The sequence below is a fragment of the Arachis ipaensis genome, chromosome B7, assembly GCF_059453495.1.
Source record: "Arachis ipaensis isolate K30076 ecotype BB chromosome B7, ASM5945349v1, whole genome shotgun sequence".
In the NCBI taxonomy this organism is placed as follows: Eukaryota; Viridiplantae; Streptophyta; class Magnoliopsida; order Fabales; family Fabaceae; genus Arachis; species Arachis ipaensis.
Window position 1 is genome coordinate 68,397,400 of NC_142442.1, and position 20,458 is coordinate 68,417,857.

Sequence of the window (20,458 nt, forward strand, 5' to 3'; positions counted from 1 at the left end):
TGAGGTGTGGAGGTAGGGGTTTCAATTCTAGCTTCTGCTCATGGTCAGGCTCTGGATTGTCTGGAGCTGGTGACAATGGTAAAGTACTGTCATTGTCCTCTGAGAGTGTCCCCACACTTGGACCTTGTCCTATGTACTTCTCTTCAAACTCCTCCTGGTGAACTTCAGCCACGGTTTCATCTATGATGTCACACTGGAGGATAGAATGATCTTCTGGAGGGTGCTTCATAATTCCATTCAGATTGAAGCTTACTACTCGGCCGTCTATTTTAAAAGAGTATGTTCCTGAAAAAGTATCTAATTTAAACTTCGAGGTCTTCAGGAATGGTCTTCCGAATAGGATTGATGATGGCTTCTCTGAGTCATTTTGGGGCATCTCCAGGATCTAAAAATCAATGGGAAATGTGAGCCCCTTAATGCCCACTAATACATCTTCAGCAACTCCAGCCACTGTAATAATGCTTTTATCTGCTAACACAAAACGAGCTGCCGACCTTTTTAAGGGAGGGAGCCTCAAAATATCATATATAGACAAAGGCATTATACTCACACATGCTCCTAAATCACACATGCAGTCAGAAAATACTACAACACCAACAGTACAATTAACCATACATGGACTTGGGTCACTACACTTTTCAGGTAAACCTCCCATTAAAGCAGATATGGAACTTCCTAAAGGAATCGTTTCTAATTCATTAATTTTGTCTTTATGTATACATAAATATTTTAGAATCTTTGCATATTTAAGTACCTGTTGAATAACATCAAAAAGGGGAATAGTTACCTCGACCTTTTTGAATATTTCTACCATTTTGGGATCAGGTTCCAGCTGCTTCCTGGGCTTCCTTGCAAGTTGTGGAAATGGAATAGGAGTGGCATTTTCTGCAGTGTCTGCACCCTTTGGTTCTTCTTCCTGTGATTGAGCTTCTTCCTTTTCAGCCATGTCCTGTATGTCCTCTTCCTCTTCAACATCTTCTATTTCCACTACCTCTTCAGCTGAGGCGTGTTCTGGTGGGCTTGGCTCCTCCTGATTCCTCTCCTGCAGTGTGGTTCCAGACCTTAGGGTGATGGCATTGATGCCACCCTTTGGATTGGGTAATGGTTGAGAGGGGATTCCACTGGAGCTCAAAGGCTGGTTATTGGAGTTATTCATTGATCCAATCTGTGAGACAAGAGCTTGCAAGGTAGAGTTCAGACCATTTAGTGTTGCATAAAGGTTATTTTCCATGGCCTGTTATCTCTGATCAATAGATTGTAGTAACTCATCATTAGTAGATGAAGAAGGATAAGTAATTTGAGAGGTCTGCTGTTGGGTATTCTGTGATCCTTAGGATTGCCTCAGGTGAGGTGCTCTGTAAGGTTGGTTCTGGTTCTGCTGCCTGTTGTTCTTATTATTCCACCTCTGATTTTCCCAATTGTCTCTGCCTCCTCTGTTATTGTTGTCCCTCCAATTCTGGTTAGAATTGTCCTGCCATCCATGGCTGTAACTGCCACCTTGATTGTACCCTTGATTGGGGCGGTTATAGAAGTTATGAGTGGTTGCCACGGTGTTGTCTTCCTGCTGGAGCTGTGGACATTCATCAGTATAATGGCTATAATCATCACAGACTCTGCAAACTCTCTGTGGGACTAACTGTTGGCTTTGCTGTGGTAGAGAAGGTTGAGCTTGATGAACTTGTTATTGATTCAATTGCATCTGCTTCAGTAAGTTGGTCATTTCACAGATACTCTGAGTTAGAGCAGCAGTCTCTTTGCTAGAAGAAATTTCTACAACAGCTTTTGAACGGCCTTATTTCTGCCTATGATTCCGAGTAGATTTAGCTATGTTGCTGATCAATTGCCATGCCTCATCAGTGGTCTTGTACTTTTTCATAGACCCATTGCTAGCACTTTTCAATGTGGTCTTATCTTGGGGCCTCATGCCCTGTGTGACGTAACCGAGCAACACTATCTTGTCAATCATATGGTGGGGGCATGCTTCCAGAAGATTATTGAAGCGCTCCCAGTATTCATAGAGAGTCTCAGATTCATCCTTAACAATCATGGAAATGTCTTTTCTCAGTTTATCAGTAACTTCAGCTGGAAAGAACTTTTCCAAAAATTCTCTTCTAAGTGTATCCCAGTCGGATACAGTTGCTGCGGGTTGAGTGTAGTACCACTCTCTTGCCTTTCCCCCAAGAGAGAATGGGAAGGCTTTTAACAAGATTGAAGTTTCATCTGCACTATCACACCTGACAGTAGAACAGGCTACTTGGAAATCTCTCAGGTGCTTGATAGGCTCTTGAGCAGGTAAGTCATGAAACTTAGGCATCAAATTGAGCAGTGCAGTCTTTATTTCAAAATCTGTAGCCACCGTTGGGTGATGCACTTGAAACGGTTGTATTGAAAAATCAGGGGCTCAAACCTCCTGGATAGTAACTCTTCTAGGTGCTGCCATGTCACCTGTACGTAAATCAACCAAATCAGTAGAACAGGGGCTGGTTTCTTCCTCAAGTGACATTTCAGATCCGCCCTCAGAGAGGGCTAACCGATGCCGAGCTTGCCTTATTTGTGAAATAGTTCTTTCAATCTCAGGATCGAATGCTGGCAAGCTTGGATTAGGAAGTGAACGCGTCATCTAACGAAAGAAACATGCAGCTCATAGTAGCAAAATAAAATAAAATGCAAATAAATAAATTCCAATCAATAACTTAGCACTCTATTGCAACTCCCGGGCAACGGCGCCAAAAATTGACGTGGCGAAAATTGGCGAGTTAAGAATTGTTATAAGATATGCGTTGCAAGTATAGTTCTCAACCAACCAGAAATCCGCCTATCAATTTAGAAGGGTTGTCACAAAAATTAAAATCAAAATACTTGGGAGTATGAATCACAGGTCGTCTCCCAACGAGTTGCAGAAAGGTGTGCTATTTTATTAATCAGATGTTTTCAAAAATGAATTGAGTTGATGAACAGGAAATTAAATTAGAGAATTTATGTGATTTAAATAAAAGCCTTGACTGGGAGTAGATTAACTGGAAGCCCTATTCTTGTTGGAGTACTCTCAAGATTAATTGACAATTGAAGGTTGTTCTGTTTAGTTATCCCTTACTAGGTAAGGGAAAGTCAAACAAGTTGGAATGCTATTTCTATTCACAAGTTCCAATCCGCTTAATTTAAAGGGATTGGTGTCAGTGACTAGAGGGCAATCCAACAATAAACCCAATTATAATTTTTCCTTTAAGCATTCCAACTCAAGGTCTTCCTATCAATCAACTCCCAATCAAGTTATGGAACTACTCGCTCATCGTGAATGTAGAATCCATAACATAAGAAAGGGAATTAAAGAAAAACATGATAAATAATAATCAAAGAAATCAATTAAAAATAAAAGTAATTTTTGTATTAATAAATTCTAAAATAATCCAATAGTGAAATTGAGTAAATTAAGGATATGGAAGAGTAAGAGACAAGTAAAGGGAACGAACTAGAATGATGAAGTCTTGCTAAGGCAATAACTCTTCTCAATATCCCAATGCAAAAACAATAATAATTGAAATACTAAGAACTATGAATGTGTAGAGAGAAAAACCTAGAGGAGGAGTAAAACTAGATCTAAAAACTAAAAATGTGTAGAATGAATGTTCTCTCCCGTTTCTGCATGTTCCCTGGCTCTAGTTTGCTTTTCTGGGCCGAAAACTGGGTCAAAACAGGGCCCAAAATCGCCCCCAGCGAATTCTACAGATTATACAGATCGCGCATGTCATACGATCGCGTCATTCATGCGGACGCGTTATTCAGCGTTTGCTTTGCCACGCGTGCGCGTCGTCCACGCCTTCGCGTCACTGATGCAGTTTCCAATCCGCGCGGTCGCATGAGCCATGCGTCCGCGTCACTGCAATTTCCTCTATATCGCGCGGCCGCGTGAGCCATGCGTCCGCGTCACTTCTCACTGGTCATCTCCTCAATTTCTTGTGTTCCTTCCATTTTTGCAAGCTTCCTTTCCAATCTCCAACTCATTCTTGCCCTATAAAGCCTAAAACACTTAACACACAGATCACGGCATCGAATGGAATAAAGGAGAATAAAAATACATAATTAAAAGTCTCTAGGAAGCAAGTTTTCAACCATAAAGCATTTTTAGGAAGGAATTATAAATGCATGCTTTTTTAATGAATAAGTGGGTAAAGAGTTGATAAAACCACACAATTAAACACAATATAAACCATAAATTAATGGTTTATCAAGCACCTACAACCAATCAACTGCTCCATCAGATACTTGAAAGGTTGGATCGGCAGGAACAAAAAGCAAAGCTAAGAGAGCGCCGTAACAAGCGCCGATTCACATACCTCAAGGAGCTACTTAAAGGAAAATACAGAGACTCAGACACCCCGGACTCCACTTCCTCTACCAGCACAGGGAGCCATGACGGTCCCGACTGTGGAGATACTGCTACCAGCCCACCTTTGTTCCTGAGAGATGGCACCGAGGACGGTGCAAAGCCTTAAGTGTGGGGAGGTCGGTCAGTACCTGACTTCCGGAGGTAAATTCTCTTCCCTAACACCAATAAAATAGGATATTTAGTTAGTTTTTCTTTTGTAGAATATGATAGATTGCATAATAATAGATTAGTTGCATGCATGTTCTACTTGATTGAAAAGACAATAAGTTTCTTCTAAGACCCTATTTTTAGAACAAAATTTCACTAATTTTAATTAAAACTTTTGTGTTAAATTTGCTTGAAGTTGTATTTGGAACATGATTTTTGAGCTAAAGAACACACAACCTGTGAGATTTGAGCCTTTATGCATGGTTACATTATTTAACCATAATTATTTTGTTCTTGTGTGTTTACTTCTCTATGATTGTAATTTATATTTTGTTTCATCTTATATGTCCAATGTTTAATATATTTATGTGCTTGTATATGATTGAGGCCATTATTTGTTTAGCTCACTTATCCCAAATAAGCCTACCCTTTCAATTACCTTTGTTAGCCACTTTGAGCTTTTAAATCCTATTTGTTCTTTATTTTACCACATTACTAGCCTTAAGCGGAAAAACAATTATATATCCCAATTGAATCTTTGGTTAGCTTAAGATCAAATTGTGTGTCAATTAAGTATGGGAAAATTGTGGGAACAAAAGATAATAAGGAAATGTGTCATGATGATATAATGGGAATTTGGGTACCTACTCATGTGAAACTATAGAAAATTAAAAATCTATGTGCATTGATAAACTACGTTTATATTTATTTAAAAAAAATCCAAAAACATTCAATAATTAAATAAGGGGACAAAATTACCCCAATGTTAAGTTAAGAATTCAAAGATCAATGCATGTATGATAAAATTAAAATAAAAGTTGATACAAGAGTATGGAATGTGAAAGGAAAACTTTTGGGTAGCTAGGTATGAAATTTAAGTTACATAGCATATATATGTGTGTGATTAGGTGAAAGCTTGGGTTAATTAAAGATTCAATTTATAAGCTTACTTAGCCATATATATATATATATATATATATATATATATATATATATATATATATATATATATATATATATATATATATATATATATATATATATATCCTTACCCTTACCTTGGCCCCATTACAACCTTGAAAAGACCTCATGATGTTTGTATTGGTATATTAATTGCTGTTGATTGGTTAGGTGAAGAACAAAAATTAGAAAGCATGATTAGAAAAGGATAGAGTGATTACCCTATACAGTAGAGAGATTAGAGCATACATACATCATCAGTAAGGGTTCAATGCTTGAGTTCTATGTTCCCTTGCATTTTTATCTATTTCTACTATATAAGAATTGAATTAGTGGAATTTGATTTGTGATTCTCTTGAAGAGCTTATTTACTTTTGACCAAGTGGACAAAAATCATATAGTTGCATTCACATATATAGGTTGCATTGCATTGCATGAGTTTTACATGTTCCTACTCATTTATTTTATCTCCTTCAACTAAGCATCAGAACATGCTAATGACTAAGTGTGGGAAAGTTGATAAACCACTATTTTATGGTTTATATTGTGCTTAATTGTGCGGTTTTATCAAATCTTTACCCACTTATTCATATGATTAGCATGCATTTATAATTCCTTCCTAAAAATACTTCATGGTTGAAAACTTGCTTCCTAGAGACTTTTAATTTTGTATTTTTAATTCTCCTTTATTCCTTTCGATGCCGTGATCTGTGTTAAGTGTTTCAGGCTTTATAGGGCATGAATGACTTGGAGATTGGAAAGAAAGCTTGCAAAAATGGAAGGGACACAAGAAATTGAGAAGATGACTAGCGAGAAGTGACGCGGACGCATGGCTCACGCGACCGCGTGACATAGAGGAAATTGCAGTGATACGGACGCATGGCTCACGCGACCGCGCGGATTGGAAACTGCACAAGTGACGTGAAGGCGTGGACGACGCGCACGCGTGGCAAGGCAAAACGCTGGATGACGTGATCGCGTGACATGCGCGATCTGCAGAATCTGCAGAATTCGCTGGGGCGATTTTGGGTCCTGTTTTGACCCAGTTTTCGGCCCAGAAAAGCAGATTAGAACCGGGGAACATGCAGAGACCAGGGACAACATTCATTCTGCATTATTTTAGGTTTAGATCTGAATTTACTCCTCCTCTAGGTTTTCTCTCTACACATTTCATAGTTCTTAGGATTTTGATTTTGTTGCTTTTTGGATTGGGATATTGAGAAGAGTTATTACCTCCGTCAAGACTTCGTCACTTACTCTTTCATGTCCTTTATTTACTCAGAGTTACTCTTGGATTATTTCTAGAATTTATTTATACAAGAGCTATTTTTATTTTTAATTGATCCTTTTGATTATTATTTATCATGTATTTCAGTATTTCTCTTCCTTATTTTGTGAAATTTACATTCATAATGAGCGAGTAGTTCCATAACTTGATTGGGAGATGATTGAAAGGAGAACCTTGAGTTGGATTACTCAAGAGAAAAATTGTAATTGGGTTTATTGTTGGATCGCCCTCTAGTCACTGACACTAGTCCTTCCCAAGGGAGAGGATTAGGACTTGTGATTACACTTTAATTATGTAAAATTCATCGCTCTTTCTTTCCCTGGTAGTGGCGCCAAAAACATGATGCCAATACCATGGTTCACAACTTCGCACAACTAACCAGCAAGTGCACTGGGTCGTCCAAGTAATACCTTACGTGAGTAAGGGTCGAATCCTACGGAGATTGTTGGTATGAAGCAAGCTATGGTCACCTTGTAAATCTCAGTCAGGCGGATATAAAATAGTAATGGGGTTTTCGAAAATAATTAATAAAATAGGGATAGAAATACTTATGTAAATCATTGGTGAGAATTTCAGATAAGCGAATAGAGATGCTTTCGTTCCTCTGAACCTCTGCTTTCCTGCTATCTTCATCCAATCAGTCTTACTCCTTTCCATGGCTGGCTTTATGTGATACATCACCATTGTCAATGGCTACTTTCGGTCTTCTCTCGGGAAAATGATCCAAATGCCCTGTCACGGCACGGCTAATCGTCTGGAGGCATCACCCTTGTTAATGGTTTCATCTTATCCTCTCAGTGAAAATGGTCAACGCACCCTGTCACGGCACGGCTATTCATCTGTCGGTTCTCGATCATGCTGGAATAGGATTTACTATCCTTTTGCGTCTGTCACTACGCCCGGCAATCGCGAGTTTGAAGCTCGTCACAGTCATTCAATCATTGAATCCTACTCGGAATACCACAGACAAGGTTTAGACCTTCCGGATTCTCTTGAATGCCGCCATCATTCTAGCTTACACCACGAAGATTCCGATTAAGAGATCTAAGAGATACTCATTCAATCGAAGGTAGAACGGAAGTGGTTGTCAAGCACGCGTTCATAGGGAATGATGATGATTGTCACGTTCATCACATTCAGGTTGAAGAGCAAACGAATATCTTAGAAGCGAAATAAGATGAATTGAATAGAAAACAGTAGTACTTTGCATTAATCTTTGAGGAACAGCAGAGCTCCACACCTTAATCTATGGAGTGTAGAAACTCTACCGTTGAAAATACATAAGTGAAGGTCCAGGCATGGCTGAGATGGCCAGCCCTCTCAAACGTGATCACAGGATCAAAATACAATCCAGGATCCCGGATGTCTCATACAATAGTAAGAGGTCCTATTTATAATAAACTAGCTACTAGGGTTTACAGAAGTAAGTAATTGATGCATAAATCCACTTCCGGGGCCCACTTGGTGTGTGCTTGGGCTGAGATTTAACTTTCCATGTGCAGAGGCCATTTGTGGATTTGAACGCCAGGTTTTGATCCTTTTCTGGCGTTCAACTCTGGTTTTTGATCCCTTTCTAGCGCTGAACTCCAGAATTGGGCAGAGAGCTGGCGTTGAACGCCAGTTTGCGTCGTCTATTCTTGGCCAAAGTATGGACTATTATATATTGCTGGAAAGCCCTGGATGTCTACTTTCCAACGCAATTAGAAGCGCGCCATTTCGAGTTCTGTAGCTCCAGAAAATCTACTTTGAGTGCAGGGAGGTCAGAATCCAACAACATCAGCAGTCCTTCTTCAACCTCTAAATCTGATTTTTGCTCAAGTCCCTCAATTTCAGCCAGAAAATACCTGAAATCACAGAAAAACACACAAACTCATAGTAAAGTCCAGAAATGTGAATTTAACATAAAAACTAATGAAAACATCCCTAAAAGTAACTAGATCCTACTAAAAACATACTAAAAACAATGCCAAAAAGCGTATAAACTATCCGCTCATCACCAACCTATCATGGGTAGTTGAATTCTACTCCAACTTCTACTTACCTACTCTGCAGACTGTCTATGTTCGTCAGCAGCAAGTTCCTATCTCCGAGAGTGCCATACAGAGAGTACTGGAGCTTCCACCTAGCCCAGAGGGATTGAATGCATATCAAGAAGCCTCTCTTAAGTGCCATATGTATCAGTTTAACTGGCATAGCATCCTTGGAGTTATAGCCCAACCTGGCAGCACCTGGATCTATGGGCAGCATCGGTCAAAATCCAAGAGCATCTCAGCCCAATCACTTACCTTGGAGGCTCGCGTGTGGGCACAGATTATGTCCCACTATATCTTTTCGAGCACTCACGAGTCCACCTTCACAGCGGACATGGCTGTTCTCATCTAGTGCATCCTGACAGAGCAACCTCTCAACCTGCCCCGACTCATCCGGCAGGCAATGGGACACGTACAGCTTGTGGATAACCTGCCTTTCCCCGCCTTGGTTTCAGATTTAGTCTCTGCAACAGGTTTGTCCTATTGGGCAGGAGACATGAAGGTCATGATCCTTAGGGCCGACCAGTATGTCCCAAAACGGAAGTACATCAGGCCACAAGTTCCCTCTGCGAGCCGGCCTCCAGGCCCATCTTTGGACACTCCTCCTTCTTCTACTCCACCATCATCCACACCACAAGCACCATCCACCCATTAGATGTTCCTTCAGATCCTTGAGAGGTTCGACCGGCAAGACCGGTGGATGGAGCAATTGGAGCGCCGCAACAAGCGCCGATACAACTATCTAAAGGAGCTCATTGTTGGTACTCACCCACCTCCGGAAAAGAAGGACACCCCGGACTCCCCTTCGCCTAGTAGCACAGGGAGCCATGACGAGCCAGACAGTGGAGGCGATGCTTTCAGCCCTACCTTGCTCCTTGCTAATGGCACGGAGGACCGTGCCAAGCCTTAAGTGTGGGGAGGTCAGTCCCTGACTTTCGGAGGTAATCTCTCTCTCTTAACACCAACATTTGACTTTTTCTTTTGTTAGATATGATAGATTGCATGATAATAGTTGCTTGCATGTATGTTCTGCTTGATTGGAGAAATGACTTTCTTTTCAAGACATTATTTTATAGTATTTCACTAATTCAAATTAAAATTTTTGTTGAACTTGTTTGAATATTGTAATTTGGAACATGGTTTATAGCTAAGAACACACAACCTGTGAGATTTTGAGCTTAATTATATGGTTACATTATTTAACCATGATTTTTATTCTTGTGTGTTTTCTTCTCTATGATTGCAATCTATAGTTTGTTCCATTCTATATGTCCATTGTTTAGTGTATTTGCATGCATACATATGATTGAGGCCATCATTTGTTATTAGCTCACTTATCCTAAATAGCCTACGATTTCAATTACCTTTGTTTGCCACTGTGAGCCTTTTAATCCCCATTTGTTCTATATTTTACCACATCACTAGCCTTAAGCAGAAAAATAATTAATTACCCCATTTGAATCTTTGGTTAGCTTAAGATAGAGATTGTGTGTCAACTAAGTGTGGAGAATTATGGGAACTTGGGTTAATGAGAATGTGTTGTATTTTATTGACAAAAATATTGGAAATTTGTGTGCTTACTTATGTAAAAATTGAAAAACCATATGCATTGATATATTATGCTTTCATTTATATATATAAATACAAAAAATACTTATGAATAGGGAACAAAATTACCCCAATGCTAAGTTGAATAAAAGATCAATGCATATATGGTGGAATTAAAAATTGATACATGAGTATGTGATGCAAAAGTGGGATTTTTCGGTAGCTAGGCATGATTTTAGAATTACATAGAGTGTGTGTATGTTAGGTGAGAGCTTAGGTTATTCAAAGATTCATATTATAGCTCACTCGGCCATACATATATCCTCACCCTTACCTTAGCCCCATTACAACCTTGAAAAGACCTTATGATGTTTGCATTGGTACACTAAATATTTGTTGATTGGTTAGATGAAGAACAAATTTTTAGAAAGCATGACTAGAGAAGAGTAGAGTAGATTAACCCTAGACACTTGAGCGATTAAAGTGAATATACACTACCAGTGAGGGTTCAATGCTTGATTCTATGTTCCCTGCTTCCATGAGCTATCTTCTTACAAGTTTACTTGTCTTTTATTGTGTGATTTAAATTAGTGGAATCTGATTTATGTTTGTCTTGGAGAACTTGTTTACTTTTAACCAAGTAGATAGAAACATCTTAGCATATAGTTGCATTCACATACATAGGTTGCATTACATGAGTCTTACTTTCCCCCATTCATTCTTTTGGTCTCCTTGAGCTTAGCATGAGGACATGCTAACGTTTAAGTGTGGGGAGATTGAAAAACCACTATTTTATGGTTTATCTTGTGCTAAATTGAGTAGTTTTTATCAATTCTTTGCACACTTACTCATATAATTTGTATGGTTTTACAAATCTTTCCCAATTTTGTTCTATAATTGTTTGTTTCTAGTGCATGGTCATCTTTATATTATGTCTTAAAGCTATGAAATATTTCATACATCTCTCACCTTGATTAAAAGAAAAATCTTAATTGAAAAAGAAAAGTAAGATGCATGAATTTTGAGTTATATATTAAAAATAGTTCAATTATTTGATGTGGTGGCATTGCTTTTATTTTCTGAATGTATGAATGAACAGTGCATATTTGATATTGGAGTTAAGAATATTCGCTCTTGAAAGAATGATGATGAAAGTGAAGTATTATTGGTAATCTGAAAAATTCAAAAATTGATTCTTGAAGCAAGAAGAAGCAAAAAAAAAAGCAATAAAAGAAAAAAAATATATATATATATATATGCGAAAAAAAAGCATGCAGAAAAAGAAAGAAAAAGTAAAAGCCAATAGCTCTTTAAACCAAAAGGCAAGAGCAAAAAGTCAATAACTTTTTAAACAAAAAGGCAAGAGCAAGGATCTAACGCTTTGAGCATCAATGGTTGGGAGGGCCTAAAAGAAACAAAATCTTATCCTAAACAGTTCAAATGAGCTGCTTCCCTAACTATATGCTTGTGGTGTGAAGGTGTCAATTGAAAAGCTTGAGACTGAGCATTTAAAGTCGTGATCCAAAGTAAAGAGTGTGCTTAAGAAATCTGGATACCACTGGCTGGGGATTCTAGCAAAGCTGAATCACAATCCTAAAGGGTTCACCCAGTTAAGTGTCTGTGGCATTTATGTATCCGATGGTAATACTGGAAAATAAAGCGCTTAGGGTCACGGCCAAGACTCAAAAGAAGTTGTGTTCAAGAATAAAAAAGAACTAAACTAGAAGAGTCAATAATATCATCTGGATTCTAGGTTCCTAAAGATGCCAACTATTCTGAGCTTCAAGGGAAAGTGAGATGCCAAAACTATTCAGAAGCAAAAAACTACTAGTCCCTCTCATCTAATTGAAACTGAGCTTCATTGAGAACTCTGAGGTTTATTGTATCCTTCTCTTCTTTTTATCCTACTTTGTTTTGGGTTGCATGGGGACAAGCAACAGTTTAAGTTTGCTGTTTTGATAAGCAGATATTTTATACGCTTTTTGGCATCCTTTTCATATAGTTTCCATTGTGTTTTGTTTAAATTTTATTCTATTTTCATAGCTTTTAGTGAAAAATTCATATTTTTTTATTCTACTTTGAGCTTTTTTGTTTTATGATGATTTCAAGTATTTTCTGGCTGAAATTGAGGAGTTCTGGCAAAAGTCTGATTCAGAGACAGAGAAAAGACTGCAGATGCTGTTAGGATCTGACCTCCATGCACTCAAAGGAGCTTTTCTGGAGCTACAGAAGTCCAAATGGCACGCTCTTAAAGGCTTTAGAAAGCTAACATCCAGAAATTTCCAGAAATATATAATAGTCCATACTTTGTTTTGGGAATGAAGTCCCAAAACTGGCATTCAACGCCAGTCACAGCCCCATTCCTGGCGTCCAACGCCCAAAGGGGAGTAGCTGGCGTCTAACGCCCATTCAGGAGACCAAAGCTGGCGTTAGACACCCAAAAGGTAGTCCCAAGCCAGTGTTCAATGCCCCTAAGGGGTACTAGCTCGTGGAGACACCCTTAGCTCAGCCCAAACACTCACGAACTGGGCCCGAAAAGTGGATTTTTGCACTACAAGACTAGTTTATCTTATTTCTGTAATTCTTAGTTATTAGATTAGTATTTATAGGAGAAGATCACCTTTGTTTAGGGGATCTGCCAATCATCTTCTTCCCCCACTTTATTTTCGAACATTATTATGTACAGTATGAGTCACTAACATCCTAGGTTAAGGTTAGGAGCTCTGCTGATTCTTATGAATTAATAATATCACTATTCTACTTCAATCTATGCTTGATTTTATTCTAAGATGTACTTTCGTTCTACAACCTTATGAATCAGATGACCCGTGACAATCATCCTTATTCTACATGGGTTCTTATGAGTCCTTGACGGGATAGTACTGAACAACAAGCTTGATTATACATCTCTTAGACGGCTAATCCACGGCTTCGTGGGGGACTTCTCGAGACATCAGTTCACCCGAGGTGCAGGGTGATTAGGGCCTTTGTGGTATAGGCTAGAATCCAAAGAAGTAGTATTCTCTGATCCAGAAGATCCGACCTTGTCTGTGGCCCTTTGAGTAGGATCACCAAGGGAATGGACTGCTAAAGCTTCACCCCGTTCAGATTGGATGACCGCTGACCCGGCGTTTGATCTGAAGCAGAGGAGATTAATGACCGCTGACCCGACATTAATCATATACAGCCTACCATGGAATGAATCAAATAGAAGTTGGAGTAGATGGTGAGAAAAGTTAATCCAGAAGGAAGAAGCATCTCCAAAGCCTCAACCGTTCTAATACCGTTGATTTCACACCTATCTAGTAACGTTTTATTTATTTCTCTGTTTTATCTATTTTCTCATGACAACTATATTTTATATCCGCCTAACTAAGATCTGCAAGGTAACCACTGCTTGCTCAAACCAACAATCTCTGTGAGATCGACCCTCACTCACCTGATGTATTACTTGGACGACCTAGTATACTTGCCGGTCTATCTGTGCAAACCGTACAGAGTCAGTTTCGTACACCACCCCACTTCCGAGCTATGGGATTTCACAAGATTCTTTTCCAAGGTCCATCAAGACCATTTTTATGACGTGGTGAGGAAAGAGAAGGTGGTTCCCGAGGTCCCCTTCAAGCTGATGGATGATGAGTACTCGGAGATCCTATGCCAGATTCTGAGACGGGGTTGGAAAGTTCTGGCCAACCGCGTAACCGAGGCTAGAGTATTGATGGTACAGGAGTTCTATGCCAACGCCTGGGTGACAAAAAAGCATGATAGAAATGTGAACCCGGAGCCGAAAAATTGGCGCACCATGGTCAGAGGACACATCTGGATTTCAGCCCTACGAGTGTGAGGGTGGTATTACAGTTGCCAAAGCCACAAGATGACCCTCATTCATATACTCGTAGGGTCAACACTGACCAGAGGTTGGATCAAGTCCTTGCTGACATTTGCGTACTTGGAGTTCAGTGGAGGAGGGATGCTTAAGGTCGGCCTTACCAACTGGGTAGGCTTGACCTTAGTCCAATAGCTAGAGGATGGTTGGAGTTCATCCAACATTCTATCATCCCTTCAAGTAACTGCTCTGAGGTTATATTCAAGCGAGTAGTGATGATTCACTATATTATACTCGGCAATGAGGCTGAGGTACATGAGGTGATCCCTCAAGAGTTCTACAGCATAGATGACAAGCCCTCTACCTCTACGAGGCTGGCATTCTCTCATATCATTCACCACTTATGTGCAACAGCTGAAGCTCACATAGAGGGAGATATCCTGATCAAGAAGGAGAGACCAATCACAAAGGAGGGTATGGAGCACGCTAGGGAGCCCGTGCAAGGACCGTAGTAAGAGCCAGTCCCACAGCCTCCATAGGATATTCCAGAGTTACCTCAAGGGATGTACTTCCCTCCTCGTGACTATTGGGAACAGTTGACCATATCTTTAGGGGAGCTGACATCATCAGTTGATTAGCTGAGGTTGGAGCATTAAGACCAGCCTGCTCTTCTCCATCAGATGATGGAAGATCAAAGGAGAATAATAGAGGAGCAGAGGAGGCAGGGGCATGACATTGAGGAGCTCAAACGCTCCCGAGGATTCCCCAGAGGGAGCAATAGCTGCCATCACTGAGGTGGTCTAGTTTCACTCTCCCTATCTTTATTTTATCTCTGTTTTTCTAGTGTTTTATTGTATTGCCTACTTTGTATTCTAGTTGCATGATCACTCGTAGGATTTCTTTGCTTTCTAGCTTAGTAGTTTATTTTTGAAAATTTTTCAAAGATGTCTTATGTATTTACACATCAAGCTTAAAAAGAAAAATCTATTGAAAAAGAAGTAGTAAGATGCATAATATCTTTAGTTATATTATGAGTTATTCTAGTTGCTTTGATGTGGTCTTATCTCTATTTTTTGAATGTATGAATTAACAGTGCATATCTGATACTGGAGTTGAGTATATTGGTTCTTGAAGAACAAGAACTTAGAGAAGTATTATTGATTCTCTGAAAAAAAAAAAAGAAAAATATTAATTTTTGAAGCAAAAAAAAACAGCAAAAAGAATCGAAATAAAATGAAAAATCAAAAGGAAAAGGTCCAAGCTTTGAGCGTCAATGGTTAGGAGGGTCAAAATTAATTTAAAGCTCAAAAGAGTGGTTTTCCCTAACCATATGCTTGTGGTGTGAAAGTGTCAAGTACCCCTTGAGACTGAGCACTTAAAGTCATGACCCAATGCTGTTATAGAGTATGCCTAAGGCTCTGAGCACCACTGTCTGGGAGATAAGAAAAGAAAATTTTGAACATAAAAGGTTCCCCCAGTTAAGTGCTTGTGGTGTTCTTATATCAAGTTGGGCTTGAAAACAAAACACTTAGAGTCACAGCTAGGCTCAAATGTGCAAAGCACGAAAGAAAATAAAAGCTTTGTTCAAGAATCAACTAGAGCCTAAAAAAGATAATCAATAATATCATCCGAATTCTAGTTCTTATAGACACCAATATTTCTGAGCTTCAATGGATGATGAGATGCCAAAGCTATTCAGAAATAGAGTATCATAAGCCCCATTCAGTAACTAGACCTGAGCTTCATTGACAACTCCAATCTTGTGTGTTTGCTCTTCCTTGGTCCTATATTGTTTTGGTTGCTTGAGGACAAGCAACAGTTTAAGTTTGGTGTTGTGATGCGTGAGCATCTTATACCCTTTTTCTAGTCATTTTTATATTGTTTTTAGTTAGATTTTTATTTACTTTTACTTGATTTTAGTGCAAAATTCATCTTTGGATACTACTTTGAGTTTTTCTTGTGTTTTTATGGTTTTAGGTGAAATTCAAAGCAGTTTGGAGAAGCCTGGAGCAAGAAAGGAAACTATTGGCAGCACTCTCCTTGGGCGTTGAACGCCAACCTAGTGTTCAATGCTAGTAGGGGGCACAAACCAGAACGCAAGCTTCCCCTTCTGGGCGTTCAACGCCAGGATTTGGAGAAGCCTGGAGCAAGAAAGGAAACTATTGGCAGCACTCTCCTTGGGCGTTGAACGCCAACCTAGTGTTCAATGCTAGTAGGGGGCACAAACCAGAACGCAAGCTTCCCCTTCTGGGCGTTCAACGCCCAATCCTGGCGTTGAACGCCAACAAGCAGTTCGAGTTACACACTATTGGGCCTCCAAGTGGATTTAGCACTTATTAGTTTTATTTTATTTTATCTTTGTAATCTTTATTTTTAAAACAATATCTTTTAGGTTTAGTATTTATTATTAGGTTAGTATTTAAAGGAAAATATCACTTAGGTTTAGGATCTTCTTCCTTTCGCAACTTTTTAGAACCCTGTTTTCTTTGTAAGTTATGAGAAACTAAACCTCCTGGTTAAGGTTAGGAGCTTTGTTTATTTCTATGAATTAAGATTATTACTCTTCTATTTTAATATATGTTTGATTCAATTCTAAGGTGTGTTTTCGTCTTTAATCTAATGAAACTGGGTGGAATGGGAGTATGACTCTTTTTCTACATGGGTTCTTGTGATCCTCGGGAGAGTTCGCTTAAACCACAACTTGATAACACACCTCCTAGATGGCTAATTCACAACCTGTTGGGGATAAGCAACATCTATTTAGCCGGGATTTGGGGTGATTAGGGCCTTTGTGGTATAAACTATTTTTCTGAACTTCACCCTCCAATCCGAATTGAATGACCACGGGAGTGGCGTTTGATGAGGATCAGAGGAGATTAAATCACTAAGGGATTAGGGTTTAATCACTTACAGTTTGCCATAGAATGAATCATTCATCATTAAAATAGTCAGTAAGAAGTTTTAATCTAGAAAGATAAATATCTCCGAGACCTTAACTGTTTTCTCATTATTATTTTACGCCAAACCTTTAATTGCTTTCTTATTTATTTGTTTTATGCATTCTCAATAACAACTCTCTTTACTATTTGCCTGACTAAGTCCAACAAGATAGCTATTTCTTGCTCAATCCGACAATCCTCGTGGGATCGACCCTCACTCACCTGAGGTATTACATGGATGACCCAGTGCACTTGCCGGTTAAGTGCGAGTTCTAATTTCGCGCACCACGGTGGAAGTTGGAAAGTTCTTAGGTTTCATGCTCACTCAAAGGGGCATAGAAGCAAACCCAGACAAGTGCACAACAATACTAGAGATGGAAATCCTGACTTGTCTCAAGAAAGTCTAACAGCTAAATGAAAGGCTGGTGGTGCTATCCAGATTATTAGCAGTATTAGCATTAAAGTCCCTACCCTTATATTCTATCCTCAGGAAGGGGAAGCAATCTGAATGGTCCCAAGAGTGTGAACAAGCCTTTCAAGGCTTTAAAGCATTCCTAGGCCAACTACCCATACTTACCCGACCTGTTGTAGGAGAAGAGCTCATCCTCTACCTGGCAGTGGCAAACCGAGCTATAGTTCAACCTTGATCTAAGAAGATGAAAACGGGCAGGAACCTATCTACTTTGTTAGCAAAGCTTTATAAGGAGCAAAGCTGAACTATCAAAAGATAGAAAAGTTCGCTTATGCCCTTATCCTTACCTCCCAAAGGCTTCGGCCTTACTTCCAAACTCACACAATAAAGGTTCGTACTAATCAACCAATAAAACACATTCCACAAAAGACAGACCTAGCGAAAAGAATGCTACAGTGGGCTATAGAACTGCTTGAATTCAATTTGAAGTATCAAGCTCGGACAGTAATCAAATCTCAATATCTAGCTGACTTCGTAGCTGGATACACTGAAAATTGGGAAAGCCCAATAACATGGAGCCTATACATAGATGGATCATCCAATAAAGCTGGAAGTGGAGTAGGTGTCATCCCGGAAAGTGAGCAAGAAACTCGGATAGAGCTTTCTCTAAGATTCGAGTTCCCCGCTTCTAATAACCAAGCAGAATATGAGGCCTTGCTTGCTGGTTTGAAGCTGGCTAAAGAAGTAGGAGGCTCAAAGGCTGATAGTGTTTAGTGACTCTCAAGTGATAATTTTACAAATTAATGGCACTTATCAAGCCAAAGACTCCCATGAAGAAATATTTAGATGAAGCAAAGGAAAAATTAGGACAATTTTTGGAAGGAGAGGTTTGACATATAACTCGGGAATCAAATGTCCGAGCAGACGCCCTCTCCAAACTAGATAGTACCAAGCCAAGGGGCAACAATAGAAGCCTCATCTAGAAAACTCTCCGCACACCATCAATATCAAAGGGAGATGACAATTCAGACATAATGGCAATATCCAATCAAAATTTAGGATGAACTACCCCCATAGTCAACTATCTTAAATTCGATATCCTTCTTGAAATGAAAAGGAGGCTCGAAGACTCATCAGGGAAGCACAAAATTAAAGTGTGTCCCGACGTCTAATACAAAGGAGGTCCTGGAGGAAATACACAATGGCATATATGGGAACCACTTGGGAGCCCGATCACTAGCCCAGAAGGTGATCTGGGTCAGTTTCTTTAGGCCGACCTTACAAAGAGAAGCAGGTGAGTTCGTTAAAAAGTGCCCGCGTTGCCAGAAGCATGGTAACTTCCATGTTGTGCCTTCTGAAGAGCTCATTAGCGTCACCTCACCATGGCCATTTACAAAATGGAGCCTCGATCTACTCGGGCAATTCCCTCAAGCTCCCGGGCAAGTGAAATATCTCATAGCAAGGATTGAATATTTCACTAAGTGGATTGAGGCGGAACCACTAGCAATGATTACTGCCCAAAAAAGTCAAAAATTCCTCTACAAGAATATTGTCATAAGGTTTAAAGTTTTCTACTCCATCACCACGGACAATGCGACCTAATTTACTGACTCAACCTTTAGGAATTTGGTCGCCGATCTCAAGATAAAACACCAATTCATATCGGTGGAACATCCTCAGGCCAACAGACAAGTTGAAGCTGCAAACAAAGTTATATTGGCCGGGTTGAAGTGTCGAATAAAAAATGCTAAGGGAGCATGGGCAGACGAGCTTCCTCGAGTCTTATGGGCATATCGGACAACCCTTCATTCCACAACAGGGGAATCACCTTTCCGACTCACTTACGGAGTGGGAGCTATGATTCCCATAGAAATTGCTGAAGAGTCACCTAGGGTTATATTCTACAATGAAGGGGCCAATACCCAACCACAAAAAGAAGAGCTCGACCTTTTTCCAGAAGTCCGAGAATGAGCTCGGATCAAAGAGGAAACACTAAAGCAAAGGATGGCCCTAAGGTACAACCAGAAGGTAATCAAAAGAAGTTTCACCATAAACGACATAATCCTGATCCGAAATGACATCAAAATTCAGAAGTTGGGCGATGAAAAGCTAGCTACAAATTGGAAAGGACCCTACAAGCTTGTCGAAGTCTTAAGGAAAGGTTACTACAAAGTCTCTGACCTACAAGGAAGGGAACTCCCGAGGTCGTGGCACGCATGTAACCTAAAAGAGTACTATAGTTAGGTAGCGCACCTTGTTCCCTTGTGTACTCTTTTTCCCAGCCTGAAAGATTTTTTTCAATAAGGATTTTTTTTGAAGGGGGTTTTAACGACGCACCGTAACAAGGGCTAAGGGTAGTCAAAACTCTTAATAGCAAATTTATGTAAAGGAATTTTTCATTTATCAATGACAGCTCCATTTCTTCTTCAAAGTTTCCTATCAAAACGCATTAATTTAAGCTTGACAAACCGCAAAAATTATTGTCCGACCTAAAATGGTTGGCAAGATGAAGCGACAAGGTACAAATTAATGTAAGAAGTTATGCAAAAAACTCGTCGACATCACTTAACGAAGTCCGATTAGATGAAGTTAGAACATACAAAGGGAAATTAGTATAACAAACTCGTCGACATCACTTTTAAACTTAGTGAAAATCTAGCATTAGAAGTTGTCGAGGTATAATCCCCAACTAAGCAAGCTGTATAAACTAAGAGATAATTTAACAAAAACAATTATTTAAAGACCTAAAATCATTATTAAGATGAAGAAAGGTTTCTTTAAAATTCTTGGAAAAATAACTTAAGGGAAAGTAAAGTTGTTAAAACTACAGCTATCATAAAATAAAGTGTTCAGAGAGCTACCAAATATTGCAAATAGAAATTTTTCATAAAAAAAAACGGGCTATTCAAATGCAAGAAAAA

General features: G+C 39.4%; 1 non-coding gene across 1 annotated transcript; it reads left to right on the top strand.

Annotated features, from left to right (window-relative positions):
• Positions 1-1,960: 1,960 nt before the first annotated feature.
• Positions 1,961-2,068, top strand: LOC148552905 (small nucleolar RNA R71). Its single transcript, XR_015893743.1, has one exon. It is a non-coding gene; the product is annotated as a small nucleolar RNA R71 (small nucleolar RNA).
• Positions 2,069-20,458: the final 18,390 nt, after the last annotated feature.